This window comes from Protopterus annectens, chromosome 8.part0 (genome assembly GCF_019279795.1).
Source record: "Protopterus annectens isolate FY-2018-M chromosome 8.part0, PAN1.0, whole genome shotgun sequence".
Taxonomy (NCBI): Eukaryota; Metazoa; Chordata; order Ceratodontiformes; family Protopteridae; genus Protopterus; species Protopterus annectens.
This window is the reverse complement of record NC_056741.1, coordinates 632,646,434-632,663,317: the sequence shown is the minus strand read 5'-3', so window position 1 is coordinate 632,663,317 and position 16,884 is coordinate 632,646,434.

Below are 16,884 nucleotides of genomic sequence, written 5' to 3'. Positions count from 1 at the left end.
GGTGCCTAGTACAGATGGGAAACTTACTGTGCCCCCTACCTAGTAAGAAGATTTGAAGGTGCATAGTACAGGCAGGAAACTTACTGTGCCCCCTACCTAGTAAGAAGATTTGAAGGTGCCTAGTACAGGCGGGAAACTTACTGTGCCCCCTACCTAGTAAGAAGATTTGAAGGTGCCGTGTACAGATGGGAAACTTACTGTGCCCCCTACCTAGTAAGATGATTTGAAGGTGCTTATTACTGATAGGAAACTTACTGTGCCCCCTACTTAGTAAGAAGATTTGAATGTGCCTAGTAGAGACGGGAAACTTTCTGTGCCACCTACCTAGTAAAAAGATTTGAAGGTGCCTATTACAAATGAGAAACTTACTGTGTCCCCTACCTAGTATGAATATTTGAATGTGCCTAATACAGATGGGAAACTTTGCCCCCTACCTAGTAAGAAGATTTGAAGGTGCCCAGTACAGACGGGAAACCTACTGTGCGTCCCTACCTAGTATGAATATTTGAATGTGCCTAATACAGACGTGAAACTTACTGTGTCCCCTACCGAGTAAGAAGATTTGAAGGTGCCTAGTACAGATGGGAAACTTACTGTGCCCCCTACCTAGTAAGAAGATTTGAAGGTGCCTAGTACAGACAGGAAACTTACTGTGCCCCCTACCTAGTAAGAAGATTTGAAGGTGCCTAGTACAGATGGGAAACTTACTGTGCCACCTACCTAGTAAAAATATTTGAAAGTGCCTAGTACAGAGCGGGAAACTTACTGCACCACCCACGTAATAAGAAGATTTGAAGGTGCCTATTACAAATGGGGAACTAGTACAGATGGGAAGCTTACTGTGTCCCCTACTTAGTAAAAAGATTTGAAGGTGCGTAGTACAGACTGGAGACTTACTATGCACCCTACCTAGTAAGAAGATTTGAAGGTGCCTAGTACATTTGGGAAACTTACTGTGCCCCCTACCTAGTAAGAAGTTTTGAAGGTGCTTAGTACAGACAGGAAACTTACTGTGCAACCTACCTAGTAAGAAGAGGTGCCTAGTACAGACTGGAAACTTACTTTGCCACCTACCTAGTAAGAAGATTTGAAGGTGCCTAGTACAGATGAGAAACTTTCTTTGCCCTCTACCTAGTAAGAAGATTTGAAGGTGCCTAGTACAGAGGGGGAAACTTACTGCACCACTCACGTAGTAAGAAGATTTGAAGGTGCCTATTACAAATGGGGAACTTACTGTCCCCCTACCTTGTAAGAACATTTGACAGTGCCTAGTACAGACAGGAAGCTTACTGTGCCCCCTACTTAGTAATAAGATTTGAAGGTGCCTAGTACAGACTGGAGACTTACTGTGCCCCCTACCTAGTAAGAAGATTTGAAGGTGCCTAGTACAGACTGGAAACTTACTGTGCCCCCTTTCTAGTTAGACAATTTGAAGGTGCCTATTACAGATGGGAAACGTACTGTACCCCCTACCTAATAGGTGCCTAGTACAGGCAGGAAACTAACTGTGCCCCCTACCTAGTAAGAAGATTTGAAGGTGCCTAGTACAGATGGGAAACTTACTGTGCCCCCTACCTAGTAAGAAGATTTGAAGGTGCCTAGTACAGACTGGAAACTTACTGTACCCCCTACCTAGTAAGAAGATTTGAAGGTGCCTAGTACAGATGGGAAACTTACTGTGCCGCCTACCTAGTAAGAAGATTTGAAGGTGCCTAGTACAGATGGGAAACTTAGTGTCCCCTGCCTGCTAAGAAGATTTGAAGGTGCCTAGTACAGACAGGAAACTTACTGTGCCCCCTACCTAGTTAAAAGATATGAAGGTGCCTAGTACAGACGGGAAACTTACTGTGCCCCCTACCTAGTACAGACGGGAAACTTACTGTGCCACCTACCTAGTAAGAAGATTTGAAGGTGCCTAGTACAGACGGGAAACTTACTGTGCCCGCTACCTAGTAAGAAGATTTGAAGGTGCCTAGTAGAGATGGGAAACTTATTGTGCCCCCTACCCAGTAAAAAGATTTGATTGTGCCTAGTACAGACGTGAAACTTACTGTGCCCCCTGTTTAGTAAGAAGATTTGAAGGTGCCTAGTAGACACAGGAAAGTTACTTTTCCCCCTGCCTAGTAAGAAGATTTGAAGGTGCCTAGTACAGACGGGAAACTTACTGTGCCCCCTACCGGGTAAGAAGATTTGAAGGTGCCTAGTAGAGACAGGAAAGTTACTTTTCCCCCTACCTAGTAAGAAGATTTGAAGGTACCTAGTACATACAGGAAACTTGCTGTGCCCCCTACCGAGTAAGAAGATTTGAAGGTGCCTAGTACAGATGGGAAACTTACTGTGCCCCCTGCGTATTAAGAAGATTTGAAGGTGCCTAATACAGATGGGAAACTTAGTGTCCCCTGCCTGCTAAGAAGATTTGAATGTGCCTAGTACAGACTGGAAACGTACTGTGCCCCCTACCTAGTAAGAAGATTTGAAGGTGCCTAGTACAGACAGGAAACATGCTGTGCCACCTACCTAGTAAGAAGATTTGAAGGTGCCAAGTACAGACGGGAAACTTACTGTGTCCCCATTCCTAGTAAGAAGATTTGAAGGTGCCTAGTACAGACTAGAAACTTATTGTGCCCCCTGCATATTAAGAAGATTTGAAGTTGCCTAATGCTGATGGGAAACTTAGTGTCCCCTGCCTATTAAGAAGATTTGAAGGTGAAGCTGTTGAGCACCTGAATGAGTTTAAGAAGATGAATGTTCATAATGCACTCATGGCGACACAACACTGATCTCATCAATTTACAGGTTGTGTTCTACAACAGAGAGTAGAGATTAGAAGTGGTAATTTAATAAACTGAGCTGGCAGAATATAAACAAATTGTTTTATTATATGCTGTCAGTCCAGCTTGTTTGAATGACTTTTGAAGTCTTAAACCCGTATTAAAATGTAAGCTTTTGAAGAACTGATTTTGTACTTTAAATCTTCACTGTGGAATGACACCGCTTTTTAATGCATTGTGTAATGGTATTTCTTTTAAAATACCTGAGAAAGTACCCTTAAATGCTTTAATAAAGTTTCTTGTTCTCGTTTTTATGAAATTTGTAGCATTCATGTTTTCATCAGTGTACTAAAAGTGATGAGATGTTTGTAGTCTTTCTTTGTTCTCCATAGTCAGGTGACTGTGGAGTTATTACAGTTTAGTAATGGAGTATGGAGGCATAGCCCTGGGATGTAGGGGGAACAGTGGTGCTTGTCTCCTTCAAAAAGTGCTTTTTATACATTTTTTATTTAAATGATACTTCATCTAGTTGAAAAGCTGGGGATTTGCAATAGAACCTTGAAGAGTTTGCTTGTTTTCCCTATGCATGCAGGACCCAGTGGCCTAGTGGATAAATCATTGGTCTCTTAAGCCTCAGAATGTAGGTTTGAGGCCCATATGTGGTGATTTAAACTTTGGGCTTAGCATACTGGTTAATGTGTTTACTTCAAAGACACAAGGTACAGGGTTTGATTCTTATCTTTGAAAGGGAAATCGGTTAAGCTTAAAATGGCCCAAAAAATAACTAGCCTACTACTTACCTATTAACCTATGTTTAGGTATGCTAAGGCACTCTGGTTTCTTCCTATGTCCCAAAAATATACTGATAGATTGGAAATGCTAAAGCTGACCATACTTTCATATACTGCATTTAGTTTTTCTTCTACTGTTACTTCTGTGAGTTGGGTCATGGCCACAAAGGTTTCTGGACCATACCACTTAGCAGTTAATAGGTGATAATCATCATTGTGTCCTCCCAGTGGTCACTTTTACTGTTCTTTGTATTGATTGGTGCTGCACTCGCCTAACTTGTATGGGATAAATCTACACAGAATATACCAGACAGCCAGCTTCCGAAGCTTCAGGGCACCACATACTGAATAAAAAGACAGGTTTGTGCGCCAAGCCCTTCAAAGCTTTTCTGCCACTGAAAAGAACACTCTTTTGTGGGTTTATGACGAGACATGGTCAGATAATGCTGTTCCATTGAAAGGGTGATCAATTCCCTTCTGGAAAAAAAACTTCCACATTACTTTGTAGTTGTTTAAACTAACTTTTTGTGAAAAGAAACTACTGTAAAGCTACTATCAGGTTACTTAAATGGTAGCACACTTTTTTACTTTTATGGCTGAAGTTGTTAAAGATTACTTTTTCTGTGAAGGAAAAATGTGTTTAAAGTGTTTTCTAATGTGTTTTGTAAGGGGGGGTGACTTTTTTGCTACTTTTCTGTTTTACTGACTACTGCTGCTAAACTTTACAGGGAAACAAGCACCAATTTTGGATTGATTGTGGAATAAGCTACCAGTCCTTGCTTGGACCTTCTTCCAGACACAGAAATAAAAATAGTTAACTAAGCAACCATTTCCATTATAGCAGACTGTTAATTTGCCACAGCCGCAGGTGGGTGACCCCGTTGTGGCCATAGCTGGTTCCTTTGACCACTCATCTTTTTCCTTGGATTACTTTGGTGTTGTCCACACAGCCACCATGAACTGGGGGGTTAGCCACTGTTTAGGTCCCCAGGCAAGGGAATACTACTTTTGTCGGTCATAGGAGAAGGGGCAAGGAATGTGCTCTTACTTAGGATGTTGTAGCCATCCATGGGGAAGCTATTCAATACTAGATCTATTTTCCCCAGCATTTCTGTCAAAAAGAGACTGAAAACTAAACATCTAATTTCTCTTGTGTCAGTTTCTCTGGACAGGAGTAATTTATTGGGCTTGGTCCATGGTTTAATACAGGCTGTTGATCCTTCTTGTAAGGCAGTTTCTTGTAAAAGAAAAATTGATTCCTCTATCCCTGATGAACTTCAAGATTTGGAATCTATAGTAGAATGTGAGGGAACAGATACAGGTTTTTCTCAGATTTCTGAGTCGGACTCTGTGGAGAGTATGGTATCTGAATCCTCCCATGAAGGATTCACTTTCTTGGAGACTATTTCCAAAATGTGCCAGTGTTTTCAGTGGGAGAACAATTTGATTTCTTAGTCCCTTAGAAAATACAATGAATTGCTACAAATGGAATTTTTAATTTTTTAATGTGTTAATTGATTTTAATTGAAGTGTAACTGAATAATTGTACCAGATTTTTGTATGTAAAGTGGTGTTATTTTTCTTTGTTTTATTACTCTTTGAAGACATTCTGCCGAGGTGCTAGAGTTCAATAAATTCAATTTTTTGGGGTCTGTAGCCTTCAGTTGTGTATTTACAAATGAATTTCCAGCACCTCCTTCCATCCCTCTAAAGCTCTCAGCACTGGAGCATGTGTTTGACACAGGCTGAGATTTCCCTGACAACCAACATGTTCACCTTAAGAAGGCAGATAGAATGTACATAGTTCCTCAGTCTTTCAAGTTCTGGTACACTCATTCTAGACCTGACCCAGCAGTATAGCTTTAGTTAATCATGCAAAGCATTTTGTTAATTATTATTACTCGCCTTCAGACAAGGATGGTAAAGCTATCGGTAAGTTTGGGGGGGGTGTATGCTTCTGCAACATTGATTTTAGAATATTAAAGTGTCAGACTCATTTGTGAAAGTTTATACCGACTAATTATAAAAGTATGAGGAATATTTTAGCTGCAGTTTCCTTTTTTTGAGGAAAAATCTGCTATGTGCAGTCTAGTTGTTTCTGTTTGTCCAGTCACTACTCATTGTTTGAAGTGTTTTTATCTTGGTAGATATCACTTCCAGGGCTGTTGCCACTGATACTGTTTTGATGAGGTTTGCCTTGTCTGCATTCTCAGAACCTCGCAGAAGATGTCAAAAATGAAAATTTTAATTAATCAAAAATGAAATTCTGAATTCTCATTTGGATAGAGATTTAGTTTTTGGGCCCTCTGCTGCATTTGGATAGAGATTTAGTTTTTGGGCCCTCTGCTGCATTTGGATAGAGATTTAGTTTTTGGGCCCTCTGCTGCATTTGGGTAGATATTTAGTTTTTGGGCCCTCTGCTGCATTTGGATAGAGATTTAGTTTTTGGGCCCTCTGCTGCAGAGGGTATTAAAAAGGGTGATGAGAGCAGTAAGCTGATTCAGGGAATCTCTCAAGATTTTTCCATCCTCCTTCTCTTAATTTCCAAGGGACTTTCTGCTCCCTTATCCAGTTTTGACAAAGAAACAAAATAAACAGTCTCAGCAGAATTCTGGTAAGCAGGCATTTAAAAAGCAATTGTCTTGTGCTTCCCAAAAAAAAGCTGGCATCTCCCAGAAAAAAGGGCAGTCGTATAAGGTATAGTGACTAATGGACCTTGACTCCACCCCCCCCCTCTCACACCCTGCTAATCCCTTATCCCTTCCAGAATGTCTGAATGCCCATTTCTGTCATTGGCAACAGATTGTTTCAGACAAATAGGTTATGAAGCTGATATACATGACAGTGGGAAGAAATTCCTCCTTTCCAAGGGATTCCTGCTCATCTCCCCGGATCAAACCCTTCTCTGCCCTCCTATGCTACATCACATGCTGTCTCAGGGGGTAATAGAAGCAGTTCTTCCGTCTCAGCTGGGAAAATGATTTTATTCAAGAATATTTTACATCCCCCCCCCCCAAAAAAAAAGAAAATTCCAGGAGACCAATTCTGGATCTTTCTTTTCTGCCTAAGTTTGTAATAATGCTTTCACTTTACAACCTGTGACCCCCTTTTCCTCATTTAAGTGTTTTTTCATAATGTTAGGTTTAAAAGATGTATATCATCACATTTCTGTATATCCAGATTTCAGAAGCTTATTAACATTTTGTCAGTCTGGATCACATTATCATTTCTCCACTTTAATCTTTGGGATGTTCACAAAGTGTCAAGATCCAGTCATTGCCCATTGCAGATTACAGGGTATACTAATTTTTCCATATTTAGATGACTTCCTTATATTTGCTGAGTCTTCTTCAAAGTCTACAGAATCCCTTACTTGGGTAAGAGATGTCCTGGGTAGGCTGGGATTCCAAGAGAGCATTCAAAAGTCCTTTTGACTCCATCATACATGATTGTGTTTCTAGGGTGCCTGCTAGGCATCTCAGTACAAAGAGTTTTCTTTCCACAAGAAAAATTAAATATTTAGATCTTTTTCAGGGTTCTACACTCAGACTTCTGTCAGTGCAAGGAAGTACCTCAGGATTCTAGGTCGTATGGAATCCATGATTCTCATGATACCTCTTGCAAGACTCCACATGAGGAAGATGATATGGTACCTGAAGTCTCTTTGGTCCAAGTATCAGCACCCGATGTCTTTTCAAATTCAATTTCTGGAATATGTGAAAAGCAAAATCACTTGGTGGACACTTCTAATAGCCCTGAATTTAGATCTCCGATTTTCCCCTCCTGCTCCAAAGCAGTCAGTCACCACAGATTTGCTTGTGGAGCAGTGGCAATGGGAGTAAAAGTGCAATGTCTCTGGGACAAGTATGACAGACAAACACACATAAATGTAAAAGAGATGCAAGCTGCTGTAAATGGTCTGAACTCTCTGAATCATCTGTTGTACCCCAGGAGCTCCTCACGTAGTTACAGATAATACCACAGTGATGAGGTACATAAACAAAGAAGGGGGAACCAGAACTTACCCCTTTGCAGACTAGCTATGCTACTGTGGGATATAGCTTTATAGTATAATCTTACTCTTGAGGCATCTTACATTGTCAGAGCAAAACTGTGCTGTAGACAAATTGAGCAAGACCAGTGCAGACCCTCACAAATAGAAACTGGATTTCGGGGGGAGTCTTACAAGATTCGATTAATCTGTGGCTAATTCCTCAGGCTGACCTTACCTCATCTCTAAACAATCACCTGGCAATTTTTTTTTCCAGGACTCCATGCGAGAAGGCCAGAAAAACAAATGCCATTTCTTTACCCTTCCTTAGAAAGGAATATTCCTATTTTCCACCCTGTCCACTGATACCCAGGGTAGATCTGAAGACTCAGAAGGAATTCCAAAAGATCATTGTGGTGACTTCCTTCTAGCCTGGGCAACTGTGGTTCCCCCTTCTTTTGGAATTGCAAGGGCAATTATTGCAAGCTTCCTCATAGACTACATTTACTCACAGAAGAACAGAGGTTTCTGATACATCCCGACCCGCTACAGTTACAACTGACTGCCTGGATGATAGGATCTTTGTAGATTTTAGGAACCTGTTTTCTTCAGCCATGCAGCAGGTACTAATGAAGTTAAAAAAGCCTGTTACTAGAATATCATATAAAAGCAAATGAAAAAAGGTTTTTAGTTAGTGCCAACAAAACAACCAGCACCAATTCATTGTTGGTGTTTCTCTGGTTTTACAGCATTTGTGTGAGGTACTGTTCTAGGCATGTCTCACTCATCTATCAAGGTTCATTTGTCAGTCATTTCAGCATGTTCCTAGGTTCATAGGTGGTGTACTATGCTAATGGCCCTGGGCCTTTACAAGCCTAGCCATAGGATTACCCTGACATAGTGCCACCCAACCTTATTTCCCAGTGCCTCTGTCGAGTAGAGCCACTGGAGTTATTCCTAGGGTAAATTTTCTGTTTATCATCCACTCATCATCAAGATTTCTCTTGAAGAGGGTCAGCGAGGTGCTCTGCTTGACATGTACGGGAAGTCTGTTCCATAGCATGGGCAGTCTCTGGGTTATGAACCTGCCCCTCCAGCATGTTCTGTTAATTGTGGTAATGAGGTTGAGGTCTCTGGAGCATGTGGTGTGGAGGGATTGGGATTTCTTTAGAGTTGGGTCAGACATGGCTTTGTAAGTCAAGCGGAGATCACCTCTAAGTAGGGGATTTGAGACAGAGAATAGTTGGAGTTTTTTGAGTCTGTCCATACAGGACAAGTGTTTAAGGCCTAGGATCCTCTTTGTGAGGTACTTTTGTGACCTCTCCAGTTGTTGCAGATGTCTAGTGAGGTACATGCCAAATAGGCATTGTACTCGATGATTGGCCTAATGAGGGAAGAGTAGAGTGAGACAGTAACCTCTTTCTTCCTGGAGGTAAAACCCTTAATAATGAGATGTGCCACATAGAAGGATTTTCTGACCACAGTGGCAATGTAGTGATCAAAAGAGAGGTTGCTGTCAGCCTGTGTTCCCAGATCTCTTATAACACCTTCTGTGTTCAGTGGACTACCATCAATGTGGTAATTCATGGGAAATGGTTTTTTCCCAAAGGGGATGACAACACATTTTTTGGCATTGAGCTTAAGGGCATGGTTCTGACACCAGTTGTCTCAGTGAGGCCATTCTGTATGCATATATATGTATGTATACTCTTGCATGTATATTTGCTTGAATGCATATATGGAAAACTTAAACATTTATATACTCTTATTCAATTGTGAAATATCTTGCAATGCTCTACCAATTTTTTTATCTACACTCATGGTATATTCTGTACACTTGTATTTTTAACCAGAAGAGGGAACATCCTCTTATTGTATACTAACAGCTGTAAAGTCTACCATCTGTATGCTACTACTATGCAGTGTCTCTCTCGTAAATTTTTCTTCTCTCTGTAAACTTGTGGAGTTTTTCTCCCCAGGACTCTGCTGAAAACGGACACTTGTTGTCCAGTCGGACTATCCTGATAAACAAATGTTAAATAAATAATAATAATAATAAAATAATAATAGCTCCCAACTTGCATTCGTTTGCAAACTTTGTCAGCCAGCGTCCCTTCATGTTGGCCTGGACTTCAGAGAAGTAGATACCAAACAGGAGAATACCCAGGACCAAACCCTGTGGGACTCCACTCGTGACTAGTCAGCAGTCTCTGGAGTCAGCTACTTTCACACTGTGGGTATCATCTGTGAGCCAGTTTGCAACCCACCTAGTAATATAGGGGTTGATGCCAAGCTTAGTGAGTTTTTCTATGTTTCCTGAGTGGGGAAGGGTATCAAAAGCCTTGGCCAGATCAAGGTAGGCTGTATGAACCACCTTGCCTTCATCCACAGCTCTGGTGGCTGACTCAAAGAAGTCGACCAAGTTGAGAAGGCATGATCTACCCTTCACAAAACCAAACTGTGTGGGATCCAGAGTTTGGAAATTTCCTATATCCTTGTTTATTAGGTTCATGATGATGCGTTCCATAGCTTTGCATATCAGACTTGTTAGGCTAATGGTATGATAGTTCCCAGGGTCTGTAGTCACTCCTCCTTTCTGGAGAGGGATGACTGTAGCAGTGCGCCATTCAGTAGGAACAAAGCCTGAGGTGAGGCTGTGATTGAACATGGCACACAGGTGAGGTGCCAGTTTACTCTGTAGTTCAGGTAGAACACAACCTGGGATATTGTCAGGTCCCATAGAAGCTGTATTCTTGGCCTTGGACAATGCTGTTTTAACCTGTGCAGCGGTAATACTGGGTGCCTGGCAATCTACTGGTATTGCGATTGATCCTTTGAGGGGGGAGAGGGGTAAATTTGGCACTGAATCTGTCGGCCAGTATATTGGCAATATCTTTTGGTACACTATAGGAGGTACCATTGTGCAGTAGCTGAGAGCAAATCTTGGTATTGCCGTATAACTATAGAAGGCCTTGTGGTTGTCTTTTCTATCTGCTGCAATTCTGTTTCCATAGCTAGCTTTAGAGGATTTGATGAAGGATCTCAACTTTTTTTGAGGCTGATAAGGGAGTTTTTCCAGTCTTGGGACTTCACCTTATTCCGCATCAGTTTCCTCCTTCTGTTGTAGAGTTTGTTTATGGCAGGGGACCACCAGATTGGCTTCCTTTTTTGGAGGAGAGCATCTTGATTCTCTTGGATATGGCGAGAGCCATGCATTTGTGTACGTGTTCATACTGTGCATTGGTGTATGATTCTGTGGTCACACAACTATTCTACATTTGCATGGGTGCTGTGAAGTTAGCCACCTCTGCTTTTAGGAGCCTAAAGTTAGCTTTGGAGAAGTTTTTCATGGTGGTTACCTTTGCAGGGGGGGTGGGGTGGGGTGGGAGGGATGTGGATTTCCAAGGTGATTAGTTTGTGTTCGGATCTAACTAGGGAGGAGATGAATATTGGTGTAGAGCAATGGTCGCCCATGTTAGTAATGACCAGGTCAGGGATGTTGTTACCTCTAGTGGGGTAAGAGCGAGCTGGTCCACGGCATTGGAATTAATGAACTCCAGGAAACGTTGGGCAAGTGTATTGGTACATGAGTAGTTTACCCAGTTAATGGAGGGGTAGTTGAAGTTGCCTAGTAAGAGTGTTAGGTTGGACCCTAATATTCTCCAGGGTGCTTAGGAATGTGGAGTGCAAGTCTTGGGGGACATGGTTGGGGACCTATAGCAGGCTATGACCTGAATCACTGTCTTACCCGATGTTAGCTGCACCTGAAGTATCTCTGATGCATTATGTTGGGCTATCAGTCTGGGGTTGTGCGCATCCTTTATTAATATGGAAACACCACTGCCTTTGGAGCTTTGGTCCAAGTTCTGCGGCCGAAAGGTGTGGAATGAGTTATAGCCTGGTAGTGCAGGGGTGCTTTCTGCTGCGTAGAACCAGGTCTCTGTTACAGCACAAATGTTGATGTTCTCCATTTTAAGGAGTGCTTCGAGCGAGTGCATTTTATGATTTAGACTTCTAGCGTTGACCAGCATGACCCTCAGATTGCATTTGTTTGTAGCTGTTATGGTGGTAATTTGGTCTTTGGAACACCGCCTAAAAAGGCACTATAGGGGTGGCAAGAGCCTTGGCCAGTATCCAGAAGCCCAGGGGTGACAGATGCAGTCATCTCTGACAAAGCATTGAGGTCTGTCCGTCATGTAACCCCAGGCAGACGGATACTGGATTCCCTTAGAATGACATCAGAAACTTAGCTAATTGTTGAAATCAATCATTTTCTACTTGTACTGTGGTATCATTCTGGGTAATGGTAGGATGCTGCTCAGGGCTAGGGTCATGCCTGCCTGTGGCTACATAATCCAAGAGTTCCTGCATGTCTCTCTCCATGTAGTCCAGGGAGGTACTTCTCAGGTCATTCACAGCCACATGTACACTGACAGAGTCATATTTGTACCTGTTGTTGAGGGACCTGAGTGCGTGCATTATGTGGCAGATCCTGGCCCTGAATCCCCCTCTTTCAATGCAGATGTTTTTGAAAGGGGTGTTACTTAAGGAGCTTCCCAGAAAACCAATGGCTCCTTCATGGGATCTTAATTTTGTGTTAGAGGAGCTAACACTTGCTCTATTTAACCAGTTCGTTTAGTTTCTTCATATGGAAAACAGTTTTGCTGATTGCTCTGACCTCTGCAAGAAGAATATCTGAGTTGCAAGCGGTTATGGTTGGTCAACCTTTTTATCACTTTTTTTTTTTTACATAGGGTTTCTTTGAAAACGAATCCTTCTTTTATACCTAAAGTGATATCTGAGTTTACTTTAACCCAAATTGCTCATATCCCTCTTTCCTTTCCAGAGCATAAAAATGAAGCAGAAAATATACTTCATGTCTTGGATGTCTACAGACAACTAACTTGACAGAAACAAAATCTATCAGAACTTCCAGTCAGTTGTTCATTTCTGGTGAATGTAAGAAGAAGGTATAACCTGTGTCAAAGTAGATTGTTTCCAAATGGTTGTCTCACACTCCGACCTTTTGTTATTCCCACCACAAAAAAAACTATCCCAGGCAGGCCAAGGGACACCCTACCAATGCTTTATCTTCATCTATGACTTTTTGGAAGGGGTTGGACTCTAGAAGTATTCTTGAAGCAGCAATCTGGTTTGCTGTCCTATATTACTTTTCCAAGTCTATCACAGGCTTTGTTAAAACCATTCTCCAGGGACTCCTGGACCCTTCCCCCTCTACCTCCCAATTGTTCTAAGCTATATAGCTTAGGCTATTGCAGAAGTGAACAATATGAAGAACATAGTACAGCAAACTTAACATAACAGTAGATGATGGAATAATCACACCACTGCAGTAGCTACTCCCACCCTGCTTCCATCTTCTTGATGTTTTTTAATGCCAAGGTGTGGACTCTCAGAGCTTTGTTCCTCTCACTTGGCATGAAAGCTCTGAAGGGGTTGGCACCCAAACCACGTCTTTTTATTCAGCAAAGCTTGAGCTGATTAAGGGGTTGAGTACATTGATAGTGTCCAGATTTCTTGCTCTAACAAGTTGAGAGGTATGTCATCAGACATTACATGAACTTTTTTATGCAGCCTAACCCCCGATTTTGGTAGCCTGCATACCTCTCTACCTGTTAGAGCAAGAAATCTGGACAAAGCCTAAAGAAATGGGGGAACAAAGGCCCAAACATAAGGGCAAATTTTAAAAAATGTTCTTATCAACTTAGAAAGTTGCTAGAACAACATAATTTGTGTTGCCGTGCATTTTGTGAAGGATATGAAGTCTGAAACTGAAATATATGACATTATTTAGTAACTTCAACTGCATTGATTTGCCAAAAAACCCATAAATATTATGAGGAACAGACCAAAAATATGAGGCAAAAATCTACTATTCTGGGAAAATCTGGACAGTTGAGAGCTATGGTAGCCGCCCATGTGTGCCATCTCAGTGGTGACTACAATACTGGAGCCGTAATCCATGTCTTTTTCTATGCCTGTGCTGCCCTGGCTATGCACATTGCAAATGCTGCTTGGCAGGTCCAAGAATGCACGTTGACCCTCTGCACCTAGTATACTCTACCTGACTGCCAGCAGGAGTCACTAGCTTCAAAAGTCATGGCCCATTAAGATAGATGAGCCAGCATCTGCTGCTCACTTCAACCCTCCAGTGTCTCTGTCATTAACAGATATCAGGTAATCTAGGTTATACTCTGGCATTCCCTATACTGTATACCCTGGAAATGGTCCTTTCAAGGGCAGTTTTGTTGTACAGAAACCACTGTCATTAGCTTCTAATCCTGTAGCCTCTCATATCTCCTCCTAACACAGCACACTATACACCTCATCACTTTGTGTGTGTGTGCCTCTCTCTCTCTCTATATATATATATATATATATATATATATATATATATATATATATATGTATGTTTGTGTGTGTGTGTGTGTGTGTGTGTGTGTGTCTCATTTCTGCTGCCTCATTGTCCTAATATTGAACTTATTTTCTTGACTTCTGTTTTAATTGCCTGAAATGGATGCACTTTGGATCAGTCCACTATTCCAGATAATGTACATACATAGGTTCATAGGTTGGTACTAGGCTGTCGGCCCTATGGCCTATTCAAACCTAGCCATAACAATTCCCTAGATATTTCTTCCCACAATATTTACTTCCCTGGACCCTTGTCTAGCAGGGCAACTGACGTGATCCCTGGGGTGAATTTCCTATCTCCCATCCAATCGTCAAGGTTCCTTTTGAAGAGGGCCAAGGAGGTGCTTTGCTTGACATGTATGGCCAGACTATTCCAGAGTATAGGGAGTCTCTGGGTCAGGAGCCTATCCCTCCAGCATGTATTGTTCATTGTGATGACAAGGTTTAGATCCCCAGAGCATGTGGCTCTGAGAGATTGCGATTTCTTTAAGTGGTGCATGTCCAACAGCTCAGTGTTTGACATGGCCTTGTATGTTAAGCAGACATCGCCTCTGAGTAGACGATATGCGACAGAGTATAGCTGGAGTTTTTTTAGATTCTCAGCATAGGGCATCTGCTTTAGGCCTGTGATTCTTTTAGTGAGGTATTTCTGCGGCCTTTCCAGCTGTTGCAGATGTCTTGTGAGGTACATACCAAATGGGGTGTTGTACTCTATAATGGGTCTAATGAGGGATGAGTGCAGTGGGACAATGACCTCCTTTTTTCTGGATGAAAAGCCCTTAGTGATGAGGTGTGCCAAATAGAAGGATTTTTCTGACTGTTGTGGTGATGTGGTTATCGAAGGCGAGACCTACATACATACTTACATACATACACAAATAAACTAAAATAAAATAAAATAAATTGACTGGGCATAAGCTGTAAGCATAAAGCAGCAATCCATGCTGCTCAGCTCTACACTGGAAATCTTATTTATTTGCCTCCACAATGAACTTAGAAGTTTGAATTGCATGTCTGTTAATGACTTAAGCAATCTAGAAGTAAAGCTAACATTGTACAGTTTGCCTTGCATTTAACTGATGCATGTGATGATGTCTGAATGAACTATGGTCTTGGCCCTAGGGAAGTTACCCTGCAGACTGAGTACCAGTAACCATCATATACAAAAGACAGACTGACTGAGAAAGACAGACACCTTATTGTTCACTACTATAAATTGAATTGCCTACCCTGTTATCATTTATAGGCTGGGCCTAATAGATTAAGACCTATTTCTACAGTACAGTGTTCCTGATAGAGAGAGAGCTCTTTAGTGATGTGGAGGTCCTTAAATAGAATCACTTTGGCATGTGTTTCTAGCTTATTATCAAAGTACCTTCATAGTATCATTATATTGGAGTTGAACTGTGAGTGATAAGGTACAGCATTTTTATGTACTGAGACCAGTGTCTTAAGTCTTGAGGAAAAGAAACTAGACATTTTGGTTATGATTAAGCAGATTTTTAAAATACAAATCTCATATGTTTTGCAGCTCAAAAGATTAGTTTAGGGAGCTCTGTAGACAAAAGTTATTCATAGAAGCAGTGAAATGATATAAGAAGAGATTATGATACTGGGAAGCATGTCTGCAAATCGCTGAAGGCAGATGTAGTGATGACTTATCAATACTGTCTAGTCGAAATGGCCTTTCTTTGGGGTTACTGCATCATGAGTCTATTTCCTTAATATATGGTGTACAGAGGTTCCTCTGCATAGTGGACATGTGGGCATTACTACACAGAAAATTCTTTCTAGTTTTTGTGTTCATTTCCCTGGGAAGTGCTGTTTTGATGGCATGGCTTAACTAAACTGTCTTCATGAAGAAATTGTTTGGTAAATCATATCACACCCAACTAGCTGTTGCTTTCCTATTTAGTCTATGGATAAAATGCAGCCCAAGAAACATGCATTAGTCTTTTGGACCGCATAGGAATTACTTGGGACCTGACATTAATCCTAGCAGAGATCAATTGCATGGTTTTATGAACAAGGTAGAGTTTAATTGCCATATTTTCTTGTTCCAGTAACTAAGTAATGTGTTTACATTGTAAGAATAAAAAGTATATTTTAGTATCTGTTTCAGTATTTTGGTCTTTTAAAACCAAGTCCTGAGAATCCAGCCCCCTACTAAGTGTTTTAGTAATTTATCTCTTTGACCTGAAGTGGAATCTTTAGAAAGATAGGACCAAATTACGTAGAAAAAAATGGAAATTGTGGGAACGAAATGTACAGAATAATGTTTTGGGGGAGGAGTGAGTTTTAAGGGAAGGCAGGAATTGATCAGTTTATATAATGTTGGATTGATGATAATTATACAAAAGAATTTATGTGATATATAATGTCTGCCACATATGTTAATATGCTTTGCTTTCTCTTATATAAATATATGTTTGCCCATGTCTTAAGTAATAATGTATCTGTTTGAACACAAGGGAATGAATCTTTTCAGCTGTACAGACTAGAAAAAAGCCACACGCAGGGCTCCTTAATATTTTCTACTGTAATGCTAGAAGCCATATGTGGGGCTTCTTAGTATTTTCTACCTTAATGCCCATAAGCATCACAAGATTTGATAGGATACTGCCATATCTGGGGAACATAATTGCTGGCTTAGTAAAAGCTTTATAATACTTGGTCAATAGTTTCCTAGTTTAACAAGTCTGCAAATGGTCTCATTACACCATAAGTAATGCAGTTTCACTTAATCCAAATTTCTTTTTATCTCCCATTTAAATATAGTTTATTCTTAGATATTACCAAATATGTAAAACTTTCAATAATATTGTTTTAAAAGCTAAACACAGTTTCCCTGTCATAATTTTCCAATGTTTTATAATGGAAAGTTTCAGGGTATTGT